General features: G+C 43.8%; 1 protein-coding gene across 5 annotated transcripts in view; it reads left to right on the forward strand.

Annotated features, from left to right (window-relative positions):
* The first annotated feature begins 17,162 nt into the window (after positions 1–17,162).
* The window catches only part of LOC146189041 (sodium-coupled monocarboxylate transporter 2-like), a 78,733-nt gene continuing 73,728 nt past the window's right edge, over positions 17,163–22,167 (forward strand). For all 5 annotated transcript variants that reach the window (XM_084603966.1, XM_084603974.1, XM_084603973.1 and 2 more), the window contains exon 1: positions 17,163–17,424. The gene's annotated coding sequence lies outside the window, so the exon portion shown is untranslated. The remainder of the gene's footprint in view (positions 17,425–22,167) is intronic.

Here is a 22,167-nt window from a genome sequence, read left to right on the forward strand (position 1 = left end):
GCACAGGAACGCACAACAAAAATGAAAAAAATATATATATATATAACACTTCGGTTCGCATTTTTTACCAAGAATCGAAATATCCTACAAACCCCGAAATGTAATTGTGTAACCACGTACCTCAGTTTCTCTGAAACACAGGGAGAGTCCTTCTATATCATTAACCATTCATTCTACATATTAAAGGCCTCTTTTCGAAGACACATAGGCTAAAGAAAAAAAGTAGCCTTTCTTGCGGACGTCAAACTATGCTTTTATGGCTTAGAATAAGCAGAACATAACGGTCTATTAGACAAATAATATTGTGAACCTAGGCACATTTTCTGGAAAGCGTACTTACCGCAGCTGATATTTTCATTTTTTCCAACCATCATCACAGCGTCTTATCACCTAAAGATGCTCCGTCTGTGCACCATGCACATAAACACCCTTAGCCTAATGAAAAACGTTCTGTGGGCATAACCTATCTAGCCTCAGTTTCCATATTCTCATTTTCCGAAACATGGTTGTCTAATATGGATAAAGACTTGATTACTTTTCCTTACTATGCCTGCAAATATGCGCGCCATGTTGACAATTATTTCGTATGGCAGCTTCGCTATATACAGTCATAAAATTTATGAGCGTGAACGCGGGAAAGCATGCCGAACTGTACAACCAGCGCAGTCTAGCGCACGCTGGCAGTAACTGCGCGAACGAGATATTCGCGCCTAAGGCTGTTAGATCAGTGGACGCACTCCCAGCCAGCTCCCGCTCACTGTCTACTTCGCGCAGCGATAAGGGATAACTGATAACAAAGGCGCGGGCACTAAGCGGCTGCCACTTTCCCACGCATGCGCAAAGCGATAATCTGATGCGGGTTCCCAGCCGCTAAAACAACATGCGTTCCTTTACAAAAGGAGGGCCTGGATATTGGGCGTGCGAATTTGTAACCAATGCCGAGGAAACCTATGCATATGGTCATTTTGATGCTATTACCATTTCATCGCCGCTCAGATATTCTCAACAGTGGAGTACGGTACCGTATAATTGCAGATCGACATTCCGGGTGCTAAAAGAAAATAATAAAATTACGTTTTAAAATAACCTCTACCAGTGGTTTCATCGAGGTGGCGCCTTCAACTGTCATGCACTACTACAACTAAAGATACGTTTTGACATCTCGAGGAATGCCATTGCTGCTGCTCTCAATATTTTGCGTTGTAGTGGCCTTAGTTATAAAAATTGACCATAAGCCAAGTCTGCAAGACGCTCACGTTTTTCGTTCTATTATGTGTGAATATATTAAATATATATATATATATATATATATATATATATATATATATATATATATATATATATATATATATATATATATATATATATATATATATATATATATATATATATATATATATATATATATATATATATATATGTGTGTGTGTGTGTGTGTGTGTTTTACTTGAAAACACACACACACACACACACATACATATATATATATATGTGTGTGTGTGTGTGTGTGTGTGTTTTCAAGTAAAACACTACTGACTGTATTTTGCGTGCATATATGAAAACGACAAAACAAAGTACTGCACAGTTTGGGTTTGGAGAATCACTTAATTGAGAGTGGAGCAGAAAGAAGAATTTAGCAAAAATCAACTGCTACTCGCATTACAGTGAGAACTGTGGAAAGCATCCTGCACTTAAGGTAACTTTGAACATTTTCGCCTGCTTCTAGTAGCGAGTAGCACAGCCGTTTAGGCGAATGACATCAGGCATCCTCTTCGGTCGAGAAGAGTAGAGGGAGGCAACAAATGCGCCATCTTGAAGGAGCCACTCCCGTTCTTCTTGCACCGCCTGCCAAAGGTCGTCAGCATTCGTACTTTGAAGTGGACGCCGCACCAAGCGTTGCTTCATCCGCCCCCAAACATTTTCTATAATATTCTGGTCAGGACTTTTTGGAGCCCACTGCAGGACCTCTACACTTTCGTCTTCCAGCAGCTCCTTCACAAGGCGAGACGTGTGTATAGGGGAAAGGTCCTGTTGAAAAATGAAACTGCCGTTGGGAAAAGGTCCGTGGCGAGCGTAAGGCAGCATAACGTCCTTTAGAAGTTCGCTGTAACGGGCGGATGTCAAGTGGCCCTCGATACGGACCAGCGGTCCCAGTCCGAGATGCGAGATGGCTCCCCAGGTATTTACTGTTGTGCGGCCGCTTGCGGCTACGCTTTGAATATTGGTCGGACATGGTGCCTACAAATAAAGAGTGCGCGCACGAACAATAAGCACAAATGTGCAAAGAGGATATCAAGCTTCTTGAATGAGACTGGCGACTAAACTCATTCTAGCATTTGCAGCCGAAGATTTCAATTTCGAGCTGCAGTCGACATCGTTAATTAAGGAGCCATTGATTGCGTGAAGCTTTTATCCTCATCCTCCTCCTACATTTAGGATAATTCTATTGAGACGACTCAACGGGAAATAAGATACAAATGCAAGCATCACCTCTCATTTTCTAGCCGCCAGACTCTCTTCCTGTGGGCCTGTTTGGTGCAAAAGGTGGATTCATCTGTAAAGATTACTCTTTTTCACTCCTCAGACGTCCAGGACGCGTGTTGTTCTGCAAACTGGAGCCGCTTGGTCTTGTGCGTACTGTTGAGGAAGGGCTTCTGTGCGGCGACGCGACTGTGCAAGCCCGCTTCTTTCAGCCGGTTCCGCACAGTGGCTGGGTGGGCATTGACTTCGGTATTTTCCATGATTTCATTCGCTGTCTGAAAAGGATCGTCTGCCGCAATGATCAATTGATCCTCCTCTTCCGTCGTCGCTCTTGGTCGGCGCCGGTGTGGAGCACCGCCGATTTTTCCTTCTGTCTCATAGGCTTGACATATTCTGTGGACAGTCTTGAGCGGTCGGCCGGTCATGGCCGCAGTAAACCGTTGGCTGTATTCTTTCAACGCTAGGTCAATGATGTGCCGTCGCTCTTCGTCGGGTACACGCGCCATGGTGTGGCTCCCGAAAAAGTGAAAGAAAACCGCTCAATGAATTTTTTATACGCAAAACTGTATCAGCGTTATCAAAGCATATGTGGTTTATTTTATGATCAAGAAATTCAACCAATCACAAACGTTTCAACCAGCGAGCGACGCAGAGCTCTTGGCTCTTCTTTCGCCTGTTTTTAGCTGCACGAGCCTTTTCGCTCGGTTACACCGGGAACGCCGAAGGCGGCGCGGTTAAACTAATCAACGGGCGCATAAGAGCTGCGCTCTAAACAAAAGCACGAAAGCTCCATAATTGGACAGCACGTCAGCATTCTTATCGTTACACGCTCGGCATGTAGGATTCATATGAGTGCGCCTTTCTTGAGCTGTCATCACCACGTATTGCAGATAGCTAACGCAGCATATTGCGGGTCTAGAAGGGATAACAGACCGCATTGATGGCAGGGAGTGCATCCGCTAATCTAACAGCCTTAGCCGCGAATATCTCGTTCGCGAAGTTACTGGCAGCGTGCGCTAGACTGCGCTGATTGTACAGTTCGGCACGCTTTCCCGTGTTCACGCTCATAAATTTTATGACTGTACATTTCAAAGCCCATACCGAACGAAAGACGCCTTGATTTGTATTTAAATGTGTCTAAGCGCGAATCGGTTTGCACTGAACTTGATTGCCCATCTATTGGTGATAAAAGGAATAAACTAGATGAACGCTGATGGTATGCATTATTTAATGGCGCGATGACAGGGCCCTTCGATGTATTGTCGTTTTATACGTCTGTGAATAATATACAAGTCTGTGATTCTACTCGCGAAGTTTTGGTGCCTAACGCATGGTGCATATTACAAAAATGCGATAGAAATCGTTATCTGAAAACTACTCCAACCGAGAGCAACCGCCATTTTTAAATTCTCGTCTGGCATCACAAGAACATAGACAGCAGAGTGTCGTCTGCAATGCCGGCTGCAATATCAAAGGGCACGTCATTTCTACTTTTGTGAACTATTGACACAGCATTGTTCGGTCACGTAGAAACGGTTGATGAACATCGTATTACACAAAAACGATATAGAGCAAGGTATTTTTCATTCGGCACAGTTATAGGCACAGTCAAGGTCAGTGGGCTGTGGGTTATATTCTTTAGCATATCGACACAATAACCTGTCGCATTACACAGGCGATAACTCCAGTAAGACCAGCGGTATCTTCGTAGTGAGTTTTTCGGCTTCGCGATGCCGATGGGGCTGATCAGCGGACGGTCGCCCGATCTGTTTTGGCCAGATCGCAGGCCGAGCGAGAACTTGACACCCGATGTTTTAACAGCCTTCCAGCAGCGCTTGTCTGTAGCTTTACCGCGTTAGAAAGAGAAAAATAAGTTGCTATAATTTATATGCTCCCACTAATTCAGCAATGACTTTGGCCAGAAATGCGAGTCGGCGTAGAACTGCCGGCTCGTTCCACGACGAGTAGGCCTAGTGCCAGTACGAGGTCTTCGGGTCGGCCCTTTCGGCGATTACAGAGCACTCATTCAGAAGTTTTAGCGGTGGCATTTGGCAATCGAGTGTTGTTCTGGCAATACTGACCCGAAATCGACGGCTGCTTACATCGCAAAGCGCGTACACATCTAGCAGGCAGCGTCGATGTGATCCCATCTGGCGAGCAATGCTGAGGGCGGCCGGCAGCTGTCTGCGTCTCTTGGTACTCGGCGCAGGCAGGGTACGTGACATCATCTGCACTTCTTGCAGCGCTATTGTAGTTTGTAAATATATAAAGGTGCAACTAGTGTGAAATGAAGAGAACATTTTTGGTATTGCTAACTCAGCTTGCATTTTATGTCGTGCGAACAAGCAGCATGCATCCAGTTATATACAAAAGCAATTTATAAACAAACACACATGGGTTGCGGTAGTAATCCGCGAATCGGCGCATACCTGCGGCAGTTTAGGGCTCACACACCAATACTAAATGGTGCATATCTACTTTGAAGCACTCAGGAATGATTTACTAACACGCATCAGAAAAACGCAAGGTTAGGCTCAATAGGGAGTCGGTCCCAGTAATACGCACGCGCGTAACTACGGGTGAGGCGAGATGGAGGCGGCGGCGGCTGCCAAGCTCTTGTTCGGTGCAGGCAGTAAAGCGCATTCGAATCGCATTGCATTTTGCGATGAGGGTGGCGCATCAGTTTGTGCGCTGGCTGTGATCAGACTGAACATATAGTTTTGCAGAAAGGCTTTATCAGACAAAAATCAATAAGTTTGACCACCACGAGCACGTAACAGCATCAAAAGAAGCCTCTCTCCGTTAAAAAGCTTTGTCCGCTCCTGTAACCTTGCAAGGTGTGCCCTCGCATCCACGTATACTTGTTTGAGTATGTTCCTCTTAGTTTCTGGGCCGAAAGAGCGACGGGCAATACCTCAGCAAACAGCAACACAGCGCCAATCATTTCCCCATTCCGCGGCGTACACGCCGCAAGGAAACATTGGACAAGTCGCTTTTTATATTCGGGAGCGCTTGTTGCTGAAGCAAGTCAACTCTCATAACATACGCATAATAGACTTCTGGTTTGATGTTTAAATAATACACAGGAAGCAATCGATTTCGGCCTCATTGGAAATCTCTAGATGGGAGCCCAAAACAAGTGCAGGTCTCCAAGGTTCACTAAGGTCGCATATGTAGTTAAAGCTTCTCAATGACAAAATAGAATATGCAAGTATTCTATTTGTGCGGAAGAAAAAAAAAGTCTCAGTGTGCACCGTCCACGGCGTGCATGCAAGAGCACCGCAGACACCGTGGATAGTAGACGACATGGGGATGATACGCTGTTGTGACGTCAGCGGCAAATTGTTGCCAGAATAGAAAACTGCTGTCGAAATAATAATAAAAAAATTGATTTAAATATATCTACTCTATTCAATGGGCTGCAGCTTCGAAGCATTATACTTTTACGTGTGGGGAGTGAAATGCGATAATCAGGTTAAGCGCAAATAATGCCTGTCATGACCCCTTTAAGCTTATGGTGAATTCCAATCGCAGAGCAGGAGCACTTCCAGAGCAACGTTTTCTGCTCCTTTCGGAGCAATTGTCTTCCAAACGCAGATCCGGATCACGGATCGCGTCTTCCAAACGCAGAACGGGAGCAATTGCCGAGCAAGGGTCGCTCCGCGGAGCAGTCAAAACTGCTCCGCCGAAATCGGGGGAACCGACCGGAAGTTTGCGTGACGTGACTTTCCGAGCGACGCTTGCGCATGCGCTAGCTAGCGCATCCATTTCCGGTGGCTCGCCGCGTTGGCTTCAGTAGCTTCAGAGACAACGCGCCGCTCCATAGCAGACGATCAGTATTTGCCGCCGCCATGGATGGTGATTCGCGTGGCGCTCTTGCGCTCGCTTTGCTTGAGGACAGCGAGTCGGAGAGCAGCAGTTCCGACTCATCTGTCGAAGAATCAAGAATCAACTATTTATATGTCCATCGTCCGTGTAAACTCAAAGCCGCGCACGTTACAGCTCGGCTCTGGAAGACTGCAAACATTCGGTACGTGAACCGAAGTTTTCTTCCATATTAAAGAAAATGCTGAAGGAGTCTTATCGTGTGTATCCGCGCTCGGCTCTTCGAGCAAGGAGGATATAATTGCGTAAACGGCTGGTGTAACCTCCATATCAAAGGGAAGAAAGGCTGCAGGCTTGCAAAGCAGACGACGCGAGCGCACGAAAAGCGCGGGCAAGTGCAAGGAATGATGGGTACTTTCTCCGTCTCCGTTTGCTCGCGAGCGCCACCTACTTGCTCCGGCCAGAGCAAGAGTATTCGAAACGCAGAGTCTGGGAGCGTGCTCTCCGCCGGATTGAGGCGTTCTGTGATGGATCGTGCGCGCTGCTCCAGTTCTGCGATTGGAATTCGCCATTAGATGCAAAGCGCGATTAACACCGCGAATCATTTCTTTAATATTTCTAACCTTTTTTTTAGATTGGCCTTTAAAGAAAGGAAGGCGCAGTGTTCTTTTCTGCGCCTTGTACACTTCCTTATGGCTCTGCAATCATAAGACATTTCACAGTCACTCTTCTATCAACATACTAAGCATTATAATCGATGTATTTCGAAAAAACGGTACTAACGCTGATCCTCCCGACACGGCAGGGAGAAGCTGCACAAATGCCACGAACTATCTCCCATTATCTAAGTAGACTTGCAACCAGCTAACAAGTTCGTCTCGTGTAAACATATTTCAACATTGCACCAAAACAAGGTTTTAGGCACACAATCGAATGCCTTAGATAAGCTCACTATGGTTGCATCTATCGCTTCGCATTGATAAGTTTCTAGAGTAAATTCATGAATAACGAATAATAGCTACATTGTGGATACGTTGATCTGAAACTGCGCTGATTGTTAGCGAAAAAATTACTCATTCGAGATGATTGGATATATGATGTCGTATTTTGTGCTCGAACACTTACAGCACATGCAGAGAAATGGGATAGGTGTGTAGTTTCCAGCATTAAATTTTTAACCAAACGTAAATACTGATGTATCATAGGCGATAGGCTGTCATTAGTGAGGCCACATTTTATCCAAAGTGGCGTTACAAATGCCGTTAAACCAGCAGGAAATGACGTCAGAGTAGTTATGTAGGAAAGGGTTTGGAATGAGATGGCCTGTGTGTAGGGGAGTGTATGCCTTCACGGATATAACAAAATTCGTAATCCTTAGCCAAGACGGAAATTAACCAGCATTGGAGCCGTATGCGAATAGAGAAATTCGTGTGAATGCTCTTTGGAAAATGATTTTAAAACCGGTCACGGGATCTTTATATTCAAAGATTATGATTTTATCTCCTGAATTCAGCATAATAAGTAACGATTGAATGCCCCTATGGGGAGATTTTGGAATAATAATAAAAGAAGCAATCTATTTTATCCGTAAGCCCGACATTCCATGAATGTGCCTTGTGCCAGTTTAGAGGTATGAATGTGCCTGGTGTCAGTTTAGAGGTAGAAAAGCATTATTTCTTCATGGCGCCATATTAACGACATGAAATACGCCCGTTGAACACTTAGTGGATATACAAAACTATCAAAGGGAAAGGTAAAACAAGAATGCATCAGCTAATTGTTGCAGGAGGCTCCGACCTACATCGCTGGAACTTAGAAGTATGGGCAATTCGGGCACGCATACAATGAACATCAGTCGCTCCTCAGTCACCGAACGCATCGGTCTCTTTCAATGCATGGTACCTGCAGTGGCAAGTTCACGCGCCGCAAAATGACGGAGCTTTCACCTCCAGAGACATTTCTCAGATAGGATATTGTGCTGGGCAATCGGATTCAATTTAAGCGACGGATAGAGCGTTATATCGTCGCCATGGACGCTACGGAACTTTGAAAGCAGCAAAGCGACTTCCAGACAGCCGTAAAAGTGCTTCAAGTAGCCGGTGAAGAGGCCACCAATGTTTACGACAAATTCACCGTTACCGTAGAAGAAAAGAACGACTACGATAGGCTGTGCTGCGCAGATCATCTGACTGAGTAAGCCTGCTTGTTATTGCTCGAAAGAACGGTCGACTCCGTTTAAGCATGGGTAGCAGAAACAATAATGATGCTTTGTAGAGGAAACACTTTCAACTCCCAAGACAATAAAAGAAATGAGCAGAAGCGAAGTATTTCACCACGCTTGACACCAACAGCGGATTAGTCCTTTTACATGTCTGTTCGATAGGTTGTTTAGTCCGGCATCGATACCACTCATATCATTCTTCCAGGGGAAATCTAAGAACAATTATTCGAAATGAGAGATTTGTGTTTTTCATTGCAATACACACCGAAATATTCGAAATCTTCCAGGGTGGCGTGCTGCCTAGTTAATTGAGGAATCCATATAGGCTTTCTTCCCTTCAATATTACCGCATCAAGCACGGAAAGGTGTTGTAACCAGATGGCAGAAAACCGTGCCATCCTTGAAAACATTATTTCTGCTGTAACAAAGACACTTGCCAAATTAATGCATGTTATTTTTCCATATTGAATGGATAGGAATAATAGCCTTCTTTTTCCTATTTTAACGAAATTACCGAGAAAAAAATGCATGGCCGTTTCGCCTTATTTTGTCTCTTCGAAATGGCAAAATTTGGAGACGCACACGAGAACCTGTAGTTCGAAAATGAACGGCCCTCCATTAGAGGGACGAAAAGTCCCACATGGAGAGGTTTTCAGCGCACTCAAATACAGTGTTTTTTTTTTTTTTTAAGTTCAGCCACAACTATCTACACCTTAAGTTGTGGATATCGAACAAACTCGATCGGAGAACAGACGCGAGTTAATAAATCCAGTCGAAATCAAAAAGAAGAAATGACAAGGAAGGGACACGTAACAAGAAAGCAAGATGACCAGTGGTCGCTACATTCTATAAATTGGGTTCCAAGAGAAAGCAAGCCTGCAAATTTGCCGATAGTATTAGAGTAAGTCGTTTTGGGCCAATTAGCTGAAGATGGTTTAAAGGGGCTATGAAATTGCTAGAAAGGTCCCTGATAAACGTTTTGGATGTGTAGAATGAATGCTTTCGAGCGTTCCCTCAAAGTACAACTGCTTGGAACAAAGGCAGCGATTTACTATTAATTAAAAAAAAAACTGGGTTTTTTGAAATACGCGGGCTGCTCGGTTCTCGTGTGGCGGTGAGATTCTGATGAGATTCTATTCTGATGTGAGTACCTATAATTCAAAACTACTGAGAGGCACAAGCCACGACAGGCTGCCATTGACTGCAGCAGCGATGGCCACTAAGTCATCAGCTGGAGTGCTGCATGCATTGCATGCATGAACCCCTAAGCTTGGCGCTTCGGTTCGCAAAGTTAACCGAGAAGGTGATGGCGTCTGACTGAAAGTGCGCGTCGACGCCGGAGTGCGAAAAGAGCATGAGCTGGTCTGATTCAACACCGTACCGATTGTACACGTCTGCTTGTAACGATATTTCAGGATCAGCGCATAAAATAGGCAGCGTCAACCTTCGCGTACCCACAGCTGGCGCAGCAAACGCGTACTGTAGTCACGTCTCGTCTTTGCAGTATCGACCATTTGTGCGGCGTGTTGATAAATAAATGGAACGTGCGTCAAAAAATGTCTGCCCTCAGCTGCATCGCAAAAGCACGCAAATTCGCACCGGTTAGGTACAGCACCGGATGCCGCCAGGTTACCGCAGAGATGCCGTCCGCGAGCGCTGCGGCCGACAGCACTCCGCTCGTCCGCTGCTCCCTGGTCGTCGCTAAGCCTTGGTTGTTTGGCATCGAAGCCAAGGCAAACGGCGTTTTGGAATCGGCCATTTTGCTGCGTCTCTAGCGTAGCCGCTCGCGTGCTCCTGTGCGCGGTTCTTGCGTTTAGATGAAGATATCGGTGATAACCTGCACTGCCGAACTGCATGTGCCAAGCTGCTTTGCTGATGTTTTGCGCCGGCGATTCTTTCTCGGATGATGCGAACACGTGAGATAAAGCACGAGTACACATTACGCATTGGCGCTTCCTAAACGATGTCCGAAAGGACTTGAAAAAAAAAAAGTACATTACCGTTTTTGTTATTATCAAGTCTTTAGATTCGCGGACGAAAAATTCGTGCTCACCTATAACTCGATATAAAAAGTTTAAAGCAATAATCAATTCATGCTCTCGCCGATGATACATATACATTCCATTCGTTATGCACCACAAGTGCCTGCGTCCGAAGCGCCATCGTCCTCATCCTCAAGCATCCTGTTAAAATGAAGCCGAGGGACGAGGCACATAAGCGAACACCCATATTCCACAAACCAGAAATAAAGAAACGTGGTTAATTCCGCCACCTGAGGCATATTACCCAGAATAATCTCTCTTATTCCCTGTCAGTGCTAATAAATAAGTTCAACAAAAAACTGTTTGGCCCTTTAATGCATCAGATAATGTTATTAAGTATTTTTTCTGAACACATTTTTCTGATTACACTGCATTTATTTTGTATTGGTACTTTTTGTTTCTTTTTTTTCATGGTGTGGTATTATATTTTTTCGTGTTATAATGTATAGCGCAGTATTTATTGTCTCAAATGTTTGTGATCAAAGATTCCGCTTGTCTGATGCAATGCAAATGTGAAAAAAGGGGGCAGGACCGTTGTCAGGCTTGTGAGCTTTTAGTCCTGCCTCCTTTTCCAATTTATAGAAAGTAAAAGGCTGATTGATGGATTGATTGATCGATTGGATTGATTGATTAATATCATCCCAGTAGTAATACTTGATATCTTTTTTTGTTTTAGATTTTTGCAAACCGGAAATTTCGGGCGCGATTTTATAAGTGCTGTTGATGTTTATTAAGTCCTTTCGTCCACTCTCTTGCACCAGAAAGTTTGTTCGAAAACATTTTAATATTTTAAGATTTTTAAATGCACTTGTCCTCCTTGTTTTTCCAGTGTACATCCTATTTTACAGCAAGATTTGTCGCTAGCCAAATTGAACAAAGATCTCTCTTTCAATACTGCCTAGTCCATGCATTTAATTAGGCATACAAACATATGTCGCGTAAACACAGCCATGCCATTTGCCATTTAAAAGATGTTTAAATCGTCTAAACAATCGAAACTTGTATCGGAACGTCAAACAATCGGCCGTAGAATGAGGTACGCGGTCATTCCCTATCATAGAGTTCCTTACACTAACTAGAGGGAAAGCTGAGGGCGCTGCACTTCAGCCACCATGGGCGCGCTAAGAATCATGGGCCGGTGTGCTACTTGTTGCGGGACTCTCGGTTTTTCTCGGGTACGTGGAGTGGCGTTACTGCAATGTTTCTTTTTTCTTATCATCATCATCTGAAGGTGCGTACATAGACCGCGAAAGCCATAGTAGCGAAGGCGCAAAAGCAGACGTCGCCAATAAATGGTTTCTGTTTCCCGAAATGCCACTAAAAACTTCCTTAAGTGATTGCACAACGATAAATATTTTCATAACATTTTTTTTGTTTCAAAGTGTGCCTATTAACTGCGAAATATTGGTATTTGTGCTGCTCAAAACTAAGCCAATAGGAGAAAGGGCCATCGCTTATATTGGATAAATCTCACACTGGCATTCTGTTTCTCTCTCTTTTTGCAATTTACAGTCACAATATTCAATCTTAGGACATTATTTATGGTAGAACAACGTTTATCTTTGCATTAATTTTGGCCAAAAGTTGTAGTTCTGCACTCGGTAGCTCTCCGGCCCATGATGCTTTGAGCGCCCATGGTGGCTGAACTGGCCGTCTGGAAACTCCATGTAAACTCCCATAGACGGCAGCACAGCTTTCCCTCTAGGTAAGGTAAGAAACTCTATGTTCCCTATATCCATGCTGTATTCCATAACCAAAACAAGTGGCTGAGGACACCTGGGTTAGTTCTTTTTTCTGCTTCCAAGAGCTTCGGAATGACGTACATGTACAGCTGTAAATGGAGAGTCCTGCCGCCGGTGGCCTCAACGTGTTGCAAAACTCATGTGGCCCATGCAGTGCAGACAAGGCACGCTCCCCATCGCGCTTCCGGGAAGTTCATTACGTTCCGAGGAATATGAATGAAATATGGCTTGTGATTTGAATTAAGCGTCCGCTTGCCTCTCCATTGCTGCAACAGCACTAATAAAGTGGTGCAACTAACCCAGGACAGGGCTAATTGGAGAAATATGGGAGAGACCTTCGCCCTGGTGTTGTGTATTGTCCGGCTGATGATGATGATGGTGATTAATACATGTTTTCAGCTTAACGAAAAATTAGCGAACTTAGTCGGGATATATTGTGAGCGAGTACCGCTGTCTCCGTTATACCTAGTGGCATGGCTAGAACCACATTATTTTATGTTTTTTTTTTTGGTAGCCTCACCATAATATATGTACAGGCACTATTGTAGGGCTTCTCAAGGAAGGGGATTTATACAGTCACGCGGTGGCGACAAAGCCGTAAGCCCTAAAAGAGAAGAAAGGCGTAATCGCACTGAAATTAACTCGTTGCTGAGCTGACTTGCGCCCGCAAAAGAACAAAAATAAACGTTCTCTCTGCTCGTCGAACTTGCAATGCCAGCCGCACCCGTCAACGCTTAATTTAAAGGCGCCGAAGAAACATCTAAAGCCGCAGATACCCTGGAACATTGTTGAAACACAGGCGAGTGGTTGGAGTCCTCAAGATACATCTAGATGCATCTTGTGCGACAATGAAACTGATAAGGTGTCGTCTCGCGTCAACTAGCATGTACAAATAAGTAATACAGATTTGATCAGCGCGCTAGAATCAGTAGTAATACCGCACGCCGGAGGCCGTCGAAAAAGAACAAATAAAGATCAGAATGGTTTGCAGCCTTACTTCCCCCTCAAAAAAGGCATCGCCTCGATGTTTACAAACTAAACACGGAAAGGCAAGCAAAATACTAGGAATTAAAATAGATCGGGCCTTCAGCACGCATAAAATGATTTCAAGCGACATGAATGACTTCTGGGCTCGCCCGGCGCCAATGGGATGTGGGTCGTGCCGTCGGAAATGACCTCGTAGTCAAGCTTTCCGTATCGTCGAAGAACTGTACGGTCTCAAGTACCACTGCAAGAGCTTTTAAGTGTATGTTAAGTTAAGTGTATGTGAAGGGAACGTAATGTGATAAATATTAGATAAACGTTCCGGCAAATTAATGGCAAGGACAAATTTGCAGATATGATGGTAGCTGTGGCCGCCTCAATGCGCGGGAGAAAAGAGCCTGTGTTGTGACGCTAGGCGCAGTTTAGTAAAACCTCAAATACTGAATATTTCATTAAAAGCTTTTTAAAAGCCAGCCGCAATCACCTGTATTTTGTGTTTTGCCATTGAAAATCATGCATTTATGAAAATGCACAGGTAAAGTTGAAGTTTTCTCTAACATTTTTCTAAAAGGCGTCCCTGAGCTTGCAACAAAAAAAGGAATGCATTCAGCACATTACAATGCATAAAACGTCTCAATATTGTACCACGTCTCGTCTCATTTTATTCTGTTACCTTTCTGCCTGTGCAATGATCAAGGTATTTCAATAAACATTCAGCACGCTGAGGGCGTTTCTGGAAGTAAAGTTTCTGAATAGGTGGTTCGTTCTGTTGTTTTCGAAAACTTCATAATGCTTCCGCACCAGAGTTGCCCCGTCAGAGATTTCTTTGGGACGACGAATACATACTTTTTTTGTATATTTGTATATATTTGAATCTGTTTGTATGTGTTTCTGCCACTAATTTCGGCTACTTAGAAACGCTTCTGAGTTTCCTATACATCGCTATGATCATATGGGGTCCATATGGAGATTATTTCTAGGTGCCGGACACTGTCGCATACTGTTCTTTTATTGCTTTTTTTTTTACTTTTTGCTAGAATACTTGGCCACACACTGATTTATTTGTAGCTTCTGCGACTTTGGGACTTTTAACATTTTGTATTAAAAAGTTGCGAGACGCTGCCAACTACTAAAACTACTTATTTAAGGCGGGAAGGTGGAATAAGGATCAACGTGGAGGTGGCCGCTTCTTGAAGTCTAGTGAGAGCTCCCTGAACAAAGAAAAACTGCCCGCTTACAATGTGTGAGAGAATCGAAGAGGCCAACGTACACAGGATAAAGCCTTCGGGGCCCACCAGAAGTGGCAGACCTCCTCGGCGGCCCTATCCATAAGACGCCCTACCCTCTAATGCAAACCGGCTAGTTGAACAAAGGCATCGTTATGTGTAAATTATGCGCCTACCGTTCCAATAAGATTTCCATCTAGCGTGTGAATGGAAAATGTGAATGGAAAATGTGAAAGCGAATTATAGTTACCGATATATGGTTACAGGTTTCGTTTGAGATTGACGCACATTTCTCATCAAGTGCTTCGTGCACCATTAGATTACCTGACTGTTGCAATTGTGCGGCAAGTTAAACTGCTGATTGCTGAGTTTTAACTATTTTAGCCGTCGCTTCGTGCGCCAGCGTGTGAGCCTCAGTTAGGTAGGCGAAAAATATGAAATTACTTTCATGGAACGTTGGGACTCATAAAATGTAAGTTAAGGCCTAAATAACGAGTCTACTACTTCTCGGAGATCGCAGAAAAGCCAACGGCGACACTCAGCCATATCTGTATTCTTTCACAGGCGGTCCATGGTATTTACTATATTGCCGCGAAACCATCAAAACTGTATTTGTTGTTTTTTAACAGCCGCTGGCATACAGGCTTATCACTCTGATTCTGGACCGCGTATCAGTTCCGTAACCTTTGTTTGTTAATGCTCGATGTTGCGAGTCACACCTTTATCAGTATTGTTGTAGCGCAAGATGCACCGAGATCTGTCTCGAAGGTTCCGGCCACTCGGGTGTCTTTCCACAATGTTCCAGCCCGTGCTGGTAGCTGTTTGAGAAGTTATCTAAATTGTTCTGTGAAGCCTCTTAATTGAGCGTTGACGAGTGTGACGGGCATTCTTTGTTCGACGATCGACCAGCACGTTTGTTGCTATCGCCGCCGCCGAGTTGCTTAGTTCTTTTGAGGGCGCAAGTAAGCCCAATAAAGAGTTAATTTCAGTACCATCAAGCCTGTGTCTTCAATTGTGTCATCGACCCAGGTCACCAAAACGTGACAATATATTGCTGACTTCACGACGTAAGCACAAAGTCAAGATGCTGGACATTTGTCGCTTGTTAGCGAAAGACTTCTCCTGGAGGAATTTATGGTGAACGACGAACTTGGTATTCTTTTTAGGGCGAATATATTGGGACTGCATCCACAGGGGATTTCAAGAAATAGGTTTAAGAATATTCCCCAAATTGAGGTACAATCTTGTGTAAAAGATGTTCGTGCCTTTATTGAGGCGAAAGGGTTGTACTAGGCTATGTTTTCACGAACTGTGTCCGCAAAGGTGCAAGCAAAATATAACGTGTGACAGGAAGTCATTAGATAGTGGAATTAGCACTCATGTCTGAATATGTATTACACGTAGTACATAAACGGTGTGTCATATGTCATTAACATAGTCGTCTGAGTCATTGTTGTTATAGTCATGAGTAATTATCTAGCAGTCATGACTAAAGGCATGGTTAATGGGTTCTGTTGAGTAATATAAAAGTTATGAGCCATAGTCATGACTTGTGGCTTACCAAAAAGCTCAATCTCGGGTCACAAAAAGTGCCGAGGCATGGGTCCCAGATTGCAAGTTGCTATAGGAGTATCACGTGAAAAGGTCAGGTGACAGTCAGGTTGCATGAAAATGTCACGTAGAACACCACGCGACAGCAGCGACGCCTACAATCAATCTCACGGTTGCAAGTGCACTGCAACTAGCGTGCGCCAAGGAAAGGAACTTTCTGCTAGTCGGTACGAGCACCTTTACTAGCAAAAGAGCAGCACGACGCACCGTGTACAGCGGCAGCGCTCTGGATTTCACATTTCCCAAATGCACTCTGTGCAATTCGCAGAATTTCTTTTAAGACAGAGTTAGATGGATAGGGGTCTATTTATATCAAGAAAGAAAAAACCTAATGCAAAAGCGAGAAGCTTTGTTATAAACGGCAGACAGTCAGGCAGTCAAAATTGAGCAGGAAATAAGGACACCTATCAATACCGCCAAGTTTCGCAGTCTTCTTATGGTCTGTCAAGTCGACCACTAAATAACATGCTTATTCTGCTCTGTAGAAAATTCGTGTTCTCCTGATTATGAAAAGTGTGAAGCAAACGTAAAAGAATTTTTTTACGCTGTTTCGCAACAGATATTGTTTACTTATTCGAAATAAATGACATGCACCGTTTAGACATTTATGGGCACCTTTCAGGGGAAGAAATTACTGTAGTTACGCAACGAAAATTATCGTTAGCAATCTTCTTCGAACTAGTTTACATTGTTTCTCATTGTAGTTCGACATATGTAGCTCTTTAAAGAACTAAATAAGAGTAGACATGTACTCGCTGACACTTGTCCCGACGTTACGTCTCAGTGCACGCAGGAACGCACGCGCACACACTGGCAGCCATCCCAAGCTGGTTTTTAACTCGTTGTGTTTGGATGGTAAGTGCCTTCTAAAGGATGTCTCGCCACCTCAGACCATGCAAAACTTTCGTATACTAGCTCACCGAGTTCCCCGCTAGCGCCGGACGCGAGACGACAGCTGCCGGCTCATGTCGACACGGACGAGTTCACGTTACGCATCCCGCGATGCAAACAAAAGAAATGCGGAAAAGGAATCCCTCGCACACGGGCGACGGCGCAGGAACCGCAACCGTCGTTGGAGCCCAACCAGACAGATCACCTCTTTCAGGACGGGGTCGACGCATGTGTTAAGAATCCATGCTCAATCTAGATGACACGCGTCGTTTTTATTGCCTCTCCCATCTGTGGCTAGCATAGTGAGCGTTTTGTTCGACTGCGGTTAATATTTGGTGCAAAGAAATCATCATTCGCACCTTAAGTTACAGCAAAAGACGTGACTGCGCTGAGACGAAAAGGTGAGTTCGCTTCAATCTATAACGCTACTTTTATCTATACGAAATATTATTGTAGCTACACTTCTAGCAGTTTCTTTTTTTTTTCTCCTTGGAGCCTGCTTTATTTCTTGGCCACCTGTTTCTTAAACAGAGCTCTAAAATGCGCATCTCTTCTCATTCGTTATTGTTTGCACTCCATGTGGTTAAACTAATCGCCTACAAAACAAAAATGCCGTTTAAGTGGAAGATATGGCGTTAATAATTAAACGTTGTGTTCAAGGCCGTCGTTCTGAGAAGCAAACGGTCAAGTTCAGGTTTAATTTCCGTTTACTAGCATTTGTGTTAGGAGCTGCTCGTTTTCCTGTGTTTACCGCAGCATTCAAACACGTTAACTTTTCCCTCTAAACAATTGTCCAGAGCGCTTCTGAAAACCGCTCATTGACGAGAACAAAAAATATCCTTTATAGTTTCCTTCATCTCGCTTCTCGCTCCTTTCATATATATCTCATAACACGGCTCCAAAATCAGTCAGTACACGTGGTTACCGTGACGAGCGCCTGGATTGTGCCAGCCTTGATACCATAAGCATTGTAAGAGGAATACCTCAAGCCCCATCTCTCCCGTTAGATCACATTCCACGTTTCACTGACGGTCAGAAGATACTCGGCCGTACGTTATGGACAAATGCGGCGCCGCTGAACTTTCAAGGGTATACTTTAAACGCAACATCAACTAACATCCATCGAACATCCATAGTCGTAGCTGCATTTTTCACACCCCCGGGAGATAGATTTGAAAGCAGTTATTTCGGATAACACAGGAGCCTTCCGGATGCTTGTTCTGCTTTCTAATCATTTATATTTATTTTTACATGCTCGTATCATATTGTTTAACGCTAAGGAAAGACTCGCTCGCGCTTGTCTTGGTGTCAGTGGGTGATGTTTCCCTTCACATGAATCGAATATTTTTTTGTTCAGAGCCTAAGCGCCTTATCGGCGCCGTATTCACCAGTCTGAAATCCATTTAACTCGCAACATGTTAAATAACACACAAGATGTTAAATATTTGTTTCTGATATACAGCGAGGTATGATGCGCTAATGCGAGCTGTTAAGTTAACCTAATGACGCATGTACACACCGAAGCAATGAAATAAGCACCATGCAGGCTCCAGAGAGGACTTCACACTAAACCACGTTTAACCGGTACGTCATGCAAAGAGATGAATTATGTGCCGAAGTCTGAATACTAAAGCTCTGCGTAAAGGCTTCTTAGCCAAAAATGCAGTCATGACACGCTTTTTCCTTTTCCTACGTCGTTAACAAGGAAAAATACATGAACTACATGCATGCATGAGAACCAGCGTAGAGCTGCATTAACGCAAACCGAGGTAATGACCGCGGCCAGCTGACACATCTTATCAATAGCTGCAACTCCTAACCGCTTGACCTCGTCATGATTAATATGTGAAAGCTCCGTGAAGGCCTGCCACACGCATGCACGGGGCGAGAGTCAAATCACTAAGCGTTAATAACCAAGCTCTGTACTGCATTCCACAAAGGGGCAGCAAAAGATATCTTCGTAAAGAATATTGGCATCTAGACATCATCATAAGTTGCTTCATTACTCTCGCCCCCCCCCCCTCCCTCCCCGTTCCCCTCATGTCCCAGACAGGCTTGTGTTTTCTCGTGGTATACAGCTCGTTACATTTAATAATCAACGTTTACCTTTTTTTTCCTAATACAATGCGTGGCCTGCCAGTGCACATTACTCATTTTCAATTTCGAATGCCATGTCAATGACTCGCCTTTGTTCCCAGAGTTCATGCACTATCTGCTTCGCTCTCTTCACCTATGTAAAGGTTGCGCCAACTTTTTACTTTCAATAGCTCTCCACTTCGTCCTCAGTTTCATTTCACACCTTTTCGTCAGCCTCCAGTTCATGCCCCGTAGGTCAGTAGCGGTAACGTACAACTGTTGTACTCTTGCCGCTTGGGGAATACAGATAATCTTCCATTAATTTTTGAGAGCGCTGATGAATGAGAACCGTCCCGAACTTGCTCCTCTGGTTATTTAAATTTAAATTTCTGATTTCTACTCCCGCCGCCTCCAGCGCGTCACTACTTAGCGTAAACTGCGTTCCATTCCGAGAATGTTAAAACTAATACGAGTTTTCTGTACAGTTAGTTTTTATGTCTAGGTCGCTTATAACGCTTCCATATTGTTCTCCAAAGTTTTTTTGCAAGATGATGTAGTCTGTGGTGAGGAGTAATATGTCTCCTGGAAACGAGTATAGAAAGGAGCACGACAGATCCGGGTGCTTCAGGGCCTCATAGATATCTCTTGCACAAACTGTTCCAAGGCAATAAATGCAAAATAATGAGGGCACTCTGTTGAGCTGAAACCTCGTTGCAGTCGTCTGTCAGCGGTAATTCTTCAGGATATTTTATTTCTGCAAAATGAATATATAGGGAAACAACTTTACACATCCTGACCCCTTCGGAAACATTTTCAGGAGCTATATAAATAGAAGCTATAAGAGCATTCACATTGCAGTCCGGTTAGTGCATAGAACTGCAATATGAAAAATGACAGCGGGGGCGCAAATGGTGGTTAAAAACATGGAGTGTACACGAAGAAGAAAGAAATGACAGCATATATAGGAAATGTAAAATACCTATAATAATAAAAACGGAACGTTATATGGGTCAATGGGTTGCTTTTAATAAAGCAAAATGTGTGAGAACGAAAATAGAGACATTTGTTCGGAAACTATCACAAAACAGGCGTACAGCGCTATAGGTTTGTTTAAATTCGCCGGGAAGATATTGTATGGAAATCACAAAAAGAAGAGCGCCCTAGTAGGCGGCAATGCTGAAGGATAAAGACTGTTTCCCGCATGTGAAAAATTAGGGCGAAAATTCTCGATTCCTGAACTTTTTGCCCCTTGTTATGAATATGACGTGGAGTGGCAAACTATCAGGGACATCACGTGAAGAGAGCAGCCTTAATTGTATTCGTAAATAAGACGAAATGAGCGCATTAATACTGTAAGAACCATGCAATCAGATGAGAAGTCGGAAGTATTATCCCTCTACAAAATATTCGACCTGGTTCTAAATGCGTGTTTGTGACGTACTGTTGGCATATTCGGGTTTTCGTGAGATTTTGCCTATGCAAACGTATAGTCATAAGGCACTGAAAACCATTTCATTTCATTTATTTCACCTTAAGGGACCGGAGGCATTACATAAGGGGGGGGGGGGTGGTTAGAGATTTAACGTTTTATGAACCTTATAACAAAAAGATAAAGCAAAATACAAAGCAAATAAGTACAAGAAAAACAATACAAGCACGGGAAAACAATAGGAAAATATAGAAGTATAGCTTTCGTTGCTACGTCGTGACGGTTTCAATTTAGTATTCCCACGATTCTACTTAGTGGCAGCTAATGTCTTCCGCACAGTTACTCTATCTTCGAATTTCAAAATAATTCAGTTTCAGTTTCAGTTTAGTCGTTCAGCCGTGTCCGACTCTTCGTGACCCTATGGACCATGTCACGCCACGCTTTCCGGTCTCTCACTATCTTCCTAACATCACATAACTTCATCTGCAGTGCCTCGAGGATGCCATCTAACCATCGCGTTCGCTGCCTACCCCTTCTCCGGCGACCCTCCACCTTTCCCAACATCAAATCTTTCTCCAGCGACTCCTCTCTTCTCATCAGATGACCAAAGTAGCTGAGCTTTAACTTTAAAATTTGACCCTCCAATGAGGAGTAGGGGTTTATGGTCGACAATATCGACTGATTTGATCTTCTGGCAGTCCAAGGAACTCTCAAGAGTCTTCGCCAGCACCCCAATTCAAACGCGTCAATTCTTCGGCGGTCAGCCTTTTTCACAGTCCAACTCTCGCATCCATACATCACAACTGGAAAGACCATAGCACGAGTTATACGGATCTTGGTTGGCAGACTAATGTCTCTGCTCTTTACTAGGCGGTCAAGACTAACCATTGCTCTCTTTCCCAGAAGCAGGCGTCTCCTAATTTCATGGCTGCAGTCTCCTTCCGAGGTAATCTTGGAGCCTAAGAACAGAAAATCTGTCACAGCTTCCACTTGTTGTCCATTGATGCTCCAGGACTTGATAGGGCAAGACGCCATGATCTTTGTCTTTTTAATGTTCAGTTTAAGCCCAAACTTCTCACTCTCTTCTTGTACGCGCATCAGAAGTCTCTTGAGTCCCACTTCACTTTCTGCCATTACCCTAAAATATTTTACGTAGGCATGAAGCTGTTTGATAATTTCGCAGAAACAACAGTTCCACGTGAGGGATGATTTTGTGGTATAGGATGAAACATAAGGTAGCGCCTTTTTTTTTCTTTTTTTTTTTTAGAACGCCTAATCGACTGCAATGATAGATTTTCCAATATATTGTATAATTTCATGTAATTTTGATTATTTCAGCGTTAGAGTGTTTACCCCTGAGCACCGTTGCGGGCTGGCACATCTAAATATAGAGATAGGTACCGGGGCTATTATTGATGTTTTCATCAGCTTCATTCTCATTTTTAAATGAAAGCCCACCTCCTCAGCAACGGACTACGGAAGCGATACCAAACATGCTCATTAGTCGACAGGGTCATAATTTCACAGGCGCATATCGCGCGAAAATTTCAGTCACCCCGATATTCAACTAAAACAAATAAAATGATGAAATATATAAATGAACCCAAAAATAGAGATGGGAATGCTCAAAAGGGGGCAT

This window comes from Amblyomma maculatum, chromosome 5 (assembly GCF_055883805.1).
Source record: "Amblyomma maculatum isolate TAMU_Amacu chromosome 5, ASM5588380v1, whole genome shotgun sequence".
NCBI classification, from domain to species: Eukaryota; Metazoa; Arthropoda; class Arachnida; order Ixodida; family Ixodidae; genus Amblyomma; species Amblyomma maculatum.